At 53.1% G+C, this 9,185-nt stretch overlaps 1 protein-coding gene across 6 annotated transcripts in view; it reads left to right on the top strand.

The window, feature by feature from the left end:
* The window catches only part of Rgs3 (regulator of G protein signaling 3), a 124,097-nt gene that overhangs the window by 89,125 nt on the left and 25,787 nt on the right, over positions 1-9,185 (top strand). The window contains exon 1 of one of the 6 annotated variants that reach the window (XM_026781914.1): positions 5,545-5,708. The exons of 3 other annotated variants lie outside the window; for them this stretch is intronic. The gene's annotated coding sequence lies outside the window, so the exon portion shown is untranslated. Of the gene's footprint in view, positions 1-5,544; positions 5,709-5,816; positions 5,903-5,989; positions 6,086-9,185 lie in introns of those variants that run through there. 2 more of the 6 variants (XM_026781915.1, XM_026781913.1) reach the window with 2 other exon arrangements.

Raw genomic sequence — 9,185 nt, 5'->3', positions numbered from 1 at the left:
GTTTCTCTGTGGCTTTGGAGCCTGTCCTGGAACTAGCTCTGTAGACCAGGCTGGTCTCGAACTCACAGAGATCTGCCTGCCTCTGCCTCCCGAGTCTCCATTTCCCTTCTCAGGCTTCTGCCCCCTGGGTCTCCAGGGTGGTCTTTTAGCAGATCTCCCTCTGGGCACCCCTGCTGCTTCTGACAGCTCCTTAAACAGCAGCCAAGAGGACTCTTTCTGCTGAACAAATCTGCTCACTATCTTGCTGCCGAATGTTTGTTGAGTGACTGCACGAACGAGCAAACACTTTAAGAGAGCCTGGTGTGCTAAGGGCCAGTGATCTATCAGTCAGGAATTCAGCCACTGTAAGAGAACGAACCCCACTCCAGTAAGCTACAGTCCACAGATGGACTCCGGTGGATTAGGGAGGGCAGCTTTTGTGTAGGATTGGTTGGATTGAGGACCTTGGCCAATGCCACCAATAACCAGTTTCACCCCCTCACTGCTCTACCTGTTTATGTGTTGACTCACTACCTCAGTGATGGTGGTAGATTCCAGAAGTTTGACTCCCTCATTTCAGCAGCAGTGCAGGGCCCGAGTCCCCCCAATCCCAGTCACTGAAGAATGTAGAATACGTGAACAGACTGGCTGAGGCCTGGGTCACACAGCCATCTCTAGAGTCGTGTGAATCCCCAGAGTAAGGTGAATGGAAGCTGGTTAGGCCGACTCTCAGCCACCCTCCAGCAGGGCCCTCATGGCTGCAGGGAGCTCTTGGTCTGGTGTGGCAGGGACAGTTGGGAGAGGCACAGACAACATCCAGTTCTGAGTAACACGCGAGGAATCGGGACAGAAGTGGCTGGCTGGCCGCATCAGGGGTGTTCGCAGCGCGCCAGGGGCTCAGGGCACGAGAAAGCTTGTTTCAGACAATGACCTGAAAGCAGACCAGTGTCAGTGCAAGATGAGGAAGATGAAGGGAGCGTGAGATAAGGCTGGAGGAGGGTTGGGTGGGGCCGTGGTGCCAACCCACAGCCCTGTGACAAGAACTTTGAACTTGGTTCCAAGGGCAGTGGTAACTGCTGGGACTGGGTTTGTCTGGTAAAGAGCTCACAGTAGCCTCCTCAGAAGGGAACAGAGAGCCTTTTGGAGCTATTGCTCTTCCACACTGCCAAGGAGAGACGATGGTGGCTTAGATCAGAGCAGAGGCACTGTCTCAGATGGACAGGAGTTGGTGATTGGTGGGTGGAAGAGCTTGTGAGAGAGACTCCTCGGGCTCGTAGTTCAGTGCTGGTCCTCCCGAGCCCCGGGCACAGTGGAGAAGCGAAAGCTTCAGTAACTAGCTTCCAAGGCTGACTCTAGGAGGTAGTGTGGATCCCAGTTAAGTGAGTTTAAGTCAGAGCCTCTAACCATGCGAGCAGGATGCTCACTGAGCAAGTTCTGGTACACCTGGCCTGGCCTGTACTTCATTCAGTGGCCCATGTCCTTTGAGCCCATGCTCAGGTGTGGCAGTGAGGAGTTGTCCTTCCAAACCCTCTCAGTTTGACTACTTCCCACAGTGCGCCATTCTATAGACTTAAGTTTTGAGGGGACTGATTTAGACCAGTACTCATCTTGGAGACCGAACCACTGAGGCTCAGACAGGGGGTTGTCTTCATTTCTGAAGGTGGCACTGTAGTCTCCTCTGATGACCTTCTGCTTTGATGGTCTGAGCTCCAGCCCAGCTGTCCGAGCAGAGGGCAGGCCCCTGCGGGAGTGCAGAAATAAACTACTCCTAGTAACTAAGGTCACAGGCCTGGGGCTCCCCGTGGTTCAGCCTGCAGCTGAACACTTCCCAGGGACTCTGGCTGCCAAGATACAACCTGGCCTTGGAGCTGGAAGAAGCGTAGTGGGTCAAGGATTGCTCCCCAAACTTTGAACTCTTAGGCCAGCATGTGGACAGTTTGGATGGATCCAGGGAGAGAGATGGCACAGTGCCTGGCCACACTGTGCTGTGACAGGTACCCAAGGTCAGGCCAGCACTGTGCATGTGACAGCAAAGCATGCTCCAGACAGGATGCAGGAGCTTGCTGGGGCTGCTGGCAGGTCTCTGGGATAGCTCCAGGGGGTGGTCTTTGGCTTCCTACTTGCAGAGTTTCTTGTCTGTGGCTGGGAGCATTGTCATTGTGGGTAGGACTGAGTCTGGTATGCTGCTCAAGGCTGCTGAGATGAACGGATGGCAAAGCAGACATTTCAGAAGTGTCAGGTGGAGGCAGCGTATGCAGTTAGGAGCCAAGGTCTTAGAACCACTCCTCCCGGTCTCAACACAAAACCAGCTTTCATGTCCGAAAGTACGAGCTAGTTGATTCTTGAGTCAAATATGAATGATCAGCATCTAGGAAAACAGACTTAGATTGCCCCAAATACAGTACAATGAGGTTTTTTGTTTTGTTTTGTTTTTTCCAGTAAAAGAACAAAGAAAATCATAAATCAAAGCTCTTTTCAAATTCGTGGGTAGAAATATCAGGTAGGTAGGTTATTGTACAGTGGGGAAGTCTCGCCAGAGCCTTAGATGCTGGGTGCCCTTAGCCTCTAGGTTGGCAGAGTCAGTAGTCTGTTAGTACATCCCAAAGGCTCCACCTGACGGGCGTGGGCAATGGACGGCTGTGGAAGGGAGGAAAGATAGCCCAAGACCTTCAGCTTTGCAAATCTCAGTTCCCATCAGTCATCAGTCTTGTAGACTCTTAACCACAAGCAAAGGTTTCTCTCCCCCTCCTCTCTGGGAGCTTCCGTTTGTACCATGTCCCTTTTTTATGTCTTACTGTCTGGACCCATCAGAAGAGCCAGCTATTCACAGCCTGCTGTCCATAAATGCCAGCTGTCAGCCCACTCGGGCAACTACTAGGCACGTCCATTACCCCTCAACAGATACGATCACAATGAGCTTCCTGTTGACACCTGCCCTCCCGAGGAGTAGGCACAGAAACAACCTGCTCCCTGCAGTCCTGAGCAGTGGGTGTGACACACACAGGCACTGATACTGCAGGTGGGGGCCAGCCTGCCATGTGCTCGCCTCCAGGTCCCTAACAGCAGGGCAGGTCACATCCTCTGCTCTGATTCCAACGCCGTACACTGCTCTTCCGGGTAGCATTGCCTTGTTTGGAGGTCACATGGCATGTCTGCTCAGGCCCCTGGTGGAGGCTCTGGGATAGAGCAGAGACTCCACGGGATCTGAAACCATACACTGAAGTTTCTTGGCTGACTCCATGGTAGAGCGGACCTTTCTGCAGAGAATCAGTAGACCCCTCAATCACGAGCCCCCAGTGAGTCACAGCCCAGAACCTCCTAAGTGGGCCAGCACACACACTGGGCATGTTCAAATGTCATTGCCAAAACCATTGTTCCCCCAGGTGGAATCTTCAGGGACAAGGGCTTCCATTTTCACATGGCTCTTGACAGGGTCTTGGGACAAACTGGGGACTAGAAGGGAAGGTATGCAGAGCCTGTGGCAGCAGGTGTGCAGAGGGCAGCCTGTGTCTGGAGCCTAGAGGCCCCGCCTTTCATAAATGGGAGGTGGATCCTTGCTGAGTCTTGGTTCTAGCTCTAGGAGCCGCCATTGCTTCTCACTAAACTTGTGAGTGTGGCTGTTCTCACGTTCTTGTAGGACATGGTGGGAAAGTGAGTGGGGCTTGATTGTTGCTCTGTTCTGCTATCATGCCCCCTTGGTAGACTTCTTAATTTCTGCCTATCACCTGTGAAATTTAGATATCAGACATCATATCTGATAAGGCTCTAAGGATTTAATGAATCATTCAGAAGGGCTCACGCCACTTGCAGTGCTGACACAGGATGGCAAATGAGTATCTGTCACACAAATATGGATTAGCAAAGGGGACTGGGTCCTAAGCGGCCATGGGGCACCAAAATGTCACTCCTCCTCTGTCCCCATTCCTCCCCCTAGGAGCAGTGCCATCATTGGTGTTAGACCAATAAGCACTAGGCTGCTGTGGATGGAGCCCGAGACACTCAGAAATTCCTGCGCCAAGCCTAGCCACACAGTTGCTGTTTCCTTGGCAAAGTCACCATCTCTGTGCCTCTTTTCACAGCTGTAAGTGGGAAGAGATGGCTCTCCAGAAGAAGCAGCTTAGCCAGGGTGATGCACTGGTCCTGTAGTGTAGGCTGTACTTTGAGGAGGGCATTGACTTTGCTGTTGGTGTTGGGGTAGTGGTGAGGCAAGAGGTAGTGGCTTCCCTGGGCTCCCTGGGCTCCCTGGGCTCCCTGGGTGCTAGATTCTCTCCAGCCCGTCTTGGCCGGCTCCTCGGGGTTCCAGCCCTTCCTCTGTATGCCACTGTTCAGCACATTAACGAACCCTAATGCCCTAGGTTGGCAGAGCTGTGTTGCCCCTCAGAGTACGATGTCTAATTATGGCCTCGTACATCTGATGGCTGCCGTCCATCTCAACAGATTAGATATTAGCTTTGCGAGTGCAGAGCCCAACCCATGCTGTCTGTAAGAATGGCCTTGGCTCCTTTTATTCCCCGTAAGATGAGCACTGAGTATAGTTTTTAAGTAACCAGTCCCACAAGGAGTGTTTCGATCATTGACCCGGCTAAGGACCCTCTTATAGCCACGGGCTTATGTGTGCTTGTGAGTGTGAGAGACACAGATGGGCAGGCAGGATCATAGCCAGAGATACCTTCATGGAGAGGGAGAGGCCAAGGTACCATACTGAGCTCTGTTCTAGGGTTCTGGGAAGATAGGAGTATGGGGCTCTTTCTGCTAAAGTGGGGTGCCAGCCTTACTCGGGGCGCACCACCCACATAAGAGCATAGCCAGGCTGCAGGGTCCAGCGTGGGGAGGGCGCAAGTGCTTCTTACAGGAGCGGGGAAGCCCTGTGGTGAACAGCAGGCAACCCTGGTCCCTCCAGTTCTTCACGTGTGAGGAGTGGAGGAGACCCCACCATTCAAGATGCAGATGGAGATTAAATGAACTAATACAGGCTTGGGCACAGAGTCTGTGTTCGGAAGAGGGGCCTAGAGTCAGCTCTTTGAGCACTCTAGATTCTGAAGGTGCCCCATTCTACAGATGAGGAAACCAAGGCACAGGCAGAAGCAGGGACTTACACAAGGAAACCTCACCATCCTGGGCTTTGTCTCCCCTCTCTCTTGGTTGCTGTCATGGGCACTTCTTGGCAGTTATGCTGTGGGGAGGAAGATTAAGTTCTCTGTCTATCTCAGATTCTTCAGGGTTTGGTACACCAGGTGCCCAGTAAAAACACGTGTTTCCAGCTGTGCTGGACAATGATGTGAGAAAGACTGAGGCCACCACTCCCTGACCCTGAGGGCAGCAGTCCCCTGGGACAGAGCAGCATGGGGGTGGAGGTGTGACAGGGCCAACTTGATGATTGGCTGGGTCTCAATAGGGCGGGGCAGCCTCAGCTCTGTCCTGCCCCAGCCCTGGGAGACCTCAGGATGTGTGTGGGTCTCAGGGTGGAATCCACTGAGGAAGGATGGGCACCCCTCCCTCCAGAGTAGTACTTTCGGGGACCAGCTGGGGACCCAGGAATGGCAGCTTTAGTTGAATACAAGCCAGTCTCCAACTAGTGCACACTTTCTGCTAAAGGATTGGCCAGCGGAGGACTCTCCTCTTGAGACATCCTTGGGGGAAAGTGGTTTAGGAAAATCACAGACTTTTCTCTTTGATGAAAGCAAGAGAGTCAAGTCTCTCTTCTGAGCGGAGGTGGCTGGCTGAACCGGGTACGTGTTTGGGAAGGGCACTGGCTTGCAGGAGAAGGAAGAGGAGGAGGACAAGTAGGAGGAGGAAGAGGAGGGATGGGTGATGCAAGGATTCTGAAAAAAATAAAAAATAAAACCTACCTCCATGTGGGAGGTGGAACCTGGTCATTTGGTCCTGCTTTTCCCAGCAGGTACCGCTCCCCTGGGGAACTTGGGTAAGTCCATAAATAGCTCCTACTGACACAAAGGAGCTCTGTCTGGGGAAGGCAGCCGCTTGACACGCCGGCCGGCTGCCCGCCCGCCCGCCCGCCCTCGGGAGGAGTGGGGTGGAGACCCGGGCGGGTGGCCGGCAGGAGCTGCAGCTAGGAGTCGCCTGGGTCCTTGCTGGAGTGTGCTGGGTAGGTGCCTTCATGACAAAGGTGTATCTGTGGTGGTGGCGGGCAGCGGGAGGGTCGTCTTCTTCCGGATGCCCCGGTCCTGGTTTCTATTGTTTCTTCCCCAGGGCAGCCATTGAGAGACATTTTGCAGCCAAACCGGCTCTGTTCTGTTCTGTTCTGGTGTGTGTGTGTGTGTGTGTGTGTGTGTGTGTGTGTGTGTGTGTGTGTGTGTGTGTGTCTGTCTGTCTGTCTGTCTGTCTCAGGGGGCGGTAGCCCCTCAGGGGTAGGGGACAGGCTTCCCCTGTGTGCTGTTTCTCTGTTTCCGATCTAGCCAGCAAGCTTTTCTTTCTAGGAGGACCAGGAATGTTTGGTGACCAGTTGGGACAGTGCATGGGGAAGGAGGTTGGTTATTGTTTCAGGGTTGCTGGCCACATACAGGAGTCACTGGGGATGGCAGTTGGGGAAGAGGTGGACTCCTAAGCCTGTCTTGGGGGGGGGGTTAATGCTAGTCTCTGAGATCTGCCTTTGGAAACACAAGCAGACTTGCTGTATGCCCCATGAGCTCAAAGCCACCTCCCTATCCTGCCAAGGGAAGAGCCTGCACCTGCTCCCGTGTCTCCAGCTGAGACCCAGTCACTCTCAGAGCTAGCCCCTGTGAGTAGTCAGAGACCAAATCTGCTCTCAACTTGGAGGGTTCATGTCTTTACTCTTGTCCCAAAGGAACCCCAAGTCTTGGGCTAGAATGGGATCCTGAGTCCAGAGAGAGGAGAAGCCTTGACTAAGTTCAAGCAGCAGGTCTATGACTGAACCAAATCAGGAAGGAGGAAGGACCTCTGCCTCCCAGAACAGTGAGGGCAGGACAGGACACAAGAGAAGCCATTACCTAGCCCCAAGCTACAGGATCCCACTTGAGTCTGGCATTTTTTGCTCAAGACTTAGCCACCAGGCCCCTCAGCAACTCTGGAGAAGTATTTCCCATCCAGGCGGTATCTGGTTTATACTGTGGGCACTTTGCTCCTTGTTCGGGTGACTGGAGTGGTTGCACACCACCAATGCAAGAGCTGCAGCGGCTTGCTCCTCTGATGCTGGCAGGATCTCAGCCAGAGTCAAAGTTTCCACCCAGGACTTCTGAGTCCTCTGTGCCCAGCCAAGGGCCACCTCCCCTCTTCCTCAGCCCTAGCATGTGGCATGGTTTAGCCCAGGGCGGGGAGCCTCTAGGGAGCCAAGTCGCAGTGTGAGGGCAACTCAGGCCCAGCCTGGCATCTGAGAAACAGGAACATAGTGAGGATGGAGGCCATTGAGACAGTGACACCCTGATGGGAATTCTCCAGGGCTTTAAGCCAGGCTGGTCTATCAGGCTCCTGATTAAAGGTATTAGTATCAATGAATGTACCTGCCTTCCCGGTTTTAGTGCATGCTGTCTCATTGGCCAAGAAAGCCCCTCTTTTCTCTAGATCTTAATCTCACCTAACTTCCATACCTGGAGTGAATACATCTGTCTACTGGTGGTGGCATCTCCGGTGGCTGCTTGTGTCCTATTTATGCATGATGTGGATTTTATTCATCTCTTAGTCACCCACGAACCCAGCTTTCTCCCAGGGCGTGGTTGGAGAAGGGTGTTGAGATGCCCTGGTGAGCTAGGGTGTTTTGTTTCCCCTGAAGGCCATGTTCTGATGTCCAGGTCAACTCAGACTGTTCATTCTGTCTCTGTGACTGACAAGAGAATGGACACAACCTGGCTACTTAGGAGGAGCCTTAGTCTCTACACATGTGCAGATATGGAGGGCCAAGGAGTTGAAGGCTGGGTTTGATGGGAAGTGAGGCAGGGAGAACTTTTACTTAAGCCTGCCTAATGCCACAGAAAGAGCCTATTCAGGGGTCTTACTGTGCTGGTGGTGATACTGTAGCCCAGCTGTCGATGGTAGAAGGTACAGCCCTGGATGGACCCATGGTAACAGTCATGCATTGTCCTTTGCACAAACTACAGGGGCTTGGAGCTCAGCTTCTTGGACCACTTTGGAATGGTCATTGCTTGGGCTAGATCTGCCAGGGGTCTGCCTGGCTCTCAGAAGAGAGATGGCTAGAGAGGGTAAACCCATGCCCAGTCAGATCCCTGGGGAGTTTAAATGCTGCTTCCTATTTGGTCTCTGAGTCTCTGAAGCTGCTGGAGTCTGTTTACCTTCTGAATAGAGAAGGAATTGAGACAGAAAGGAAATGTTCACCCGAGGCTACATGGAACCCAGAATCTGGTTGCTCAGTCCATGTCTCTCCCCATTGCATTGTATCTCAGGGTATATGGGCTTCATCCTGGAGCACTCTCTCTCTTTTAGACTCCCCAGCAACACACTTCTTTTGAACCCTTGGGCTTACTGATTGAGCTTGCTGACCTCTGGAAAATCAATGTATGTGGTAGAAGAGGTACAGGAGACCCAGCTGTGTCTCCTACCTGCTCAGTGCACCTTAGGAAGATTCACCTATGTTTCTAGCTTAGTTCCCCTTTGGGAGCAGCCAGGGACTGGATCAGATATTGCTAGGCACATTTCCACCATTGGATTCTCTGGTTCCCTGCAGATCTAGGTTCAAGAGTCAGGGTCAAGACAAGGCTCAGTTTAGAAGCAGCCTCTGACCTCATTGTGCCTTACTCAGGCGCCTTTGGGTAGAAGCCTTCTCATGCAAGCTGCAACCAGGCCCCGGCTGGGAGGTTTGTTGTTGTTTGTGGAGCCTGTCTGTTTCCAAGATGTCATTGCTCAGGGAAAACCATCATTCCTCCCAGGGATAAACAAGGCTTCTTATGGCTCATCCCCTAAGTCCAGGGAGGCTGGAGCCACCCACAGCAGGCCCTCTGGGCTCAGTCCCAGGGAGCTGATGCCTGTCTTCCCCCACCCCGCTCCGTCCCACTTTACAGAACCACTAGTGAGCAGAGTGGGGTGGAGGGGGAATGCATTGCCAGCCACTCGGGAAATCAGAAAGTCTGGGCACTAAGGAATGGATGTGTGGAGAGCTGTCAGGTGTACCCTCTACCCCAGTCTGCCCAAGCTGCTGCCACTCAGGCTCCCAACTTAGGGAAATGGGCTGTGTGGTGAGTTACAGGGATTGGAGGAAGGAGCACTCACCCTCTGCA

Source organism: Microtus ochrogaster, chromosome 10, assembly GCF_000317375.1.
Source record: "Microtus ochrogaster isolate Prairie Vole_2 chromosome 10, MicOch1.0, whole genome shotgun sequence".
Taxonomy (NCBI): Eukaryota; Metazoa; Chordata; class Mammalia; order Rodentia; family Cricetidae; genus Microtus; species Microtus ochrogaster.
The sequence above is the reverse complement of the archived record's forward strand: the minus strand, read 5'-3'. Positions and strand labels throughout refer to the sequence as shown.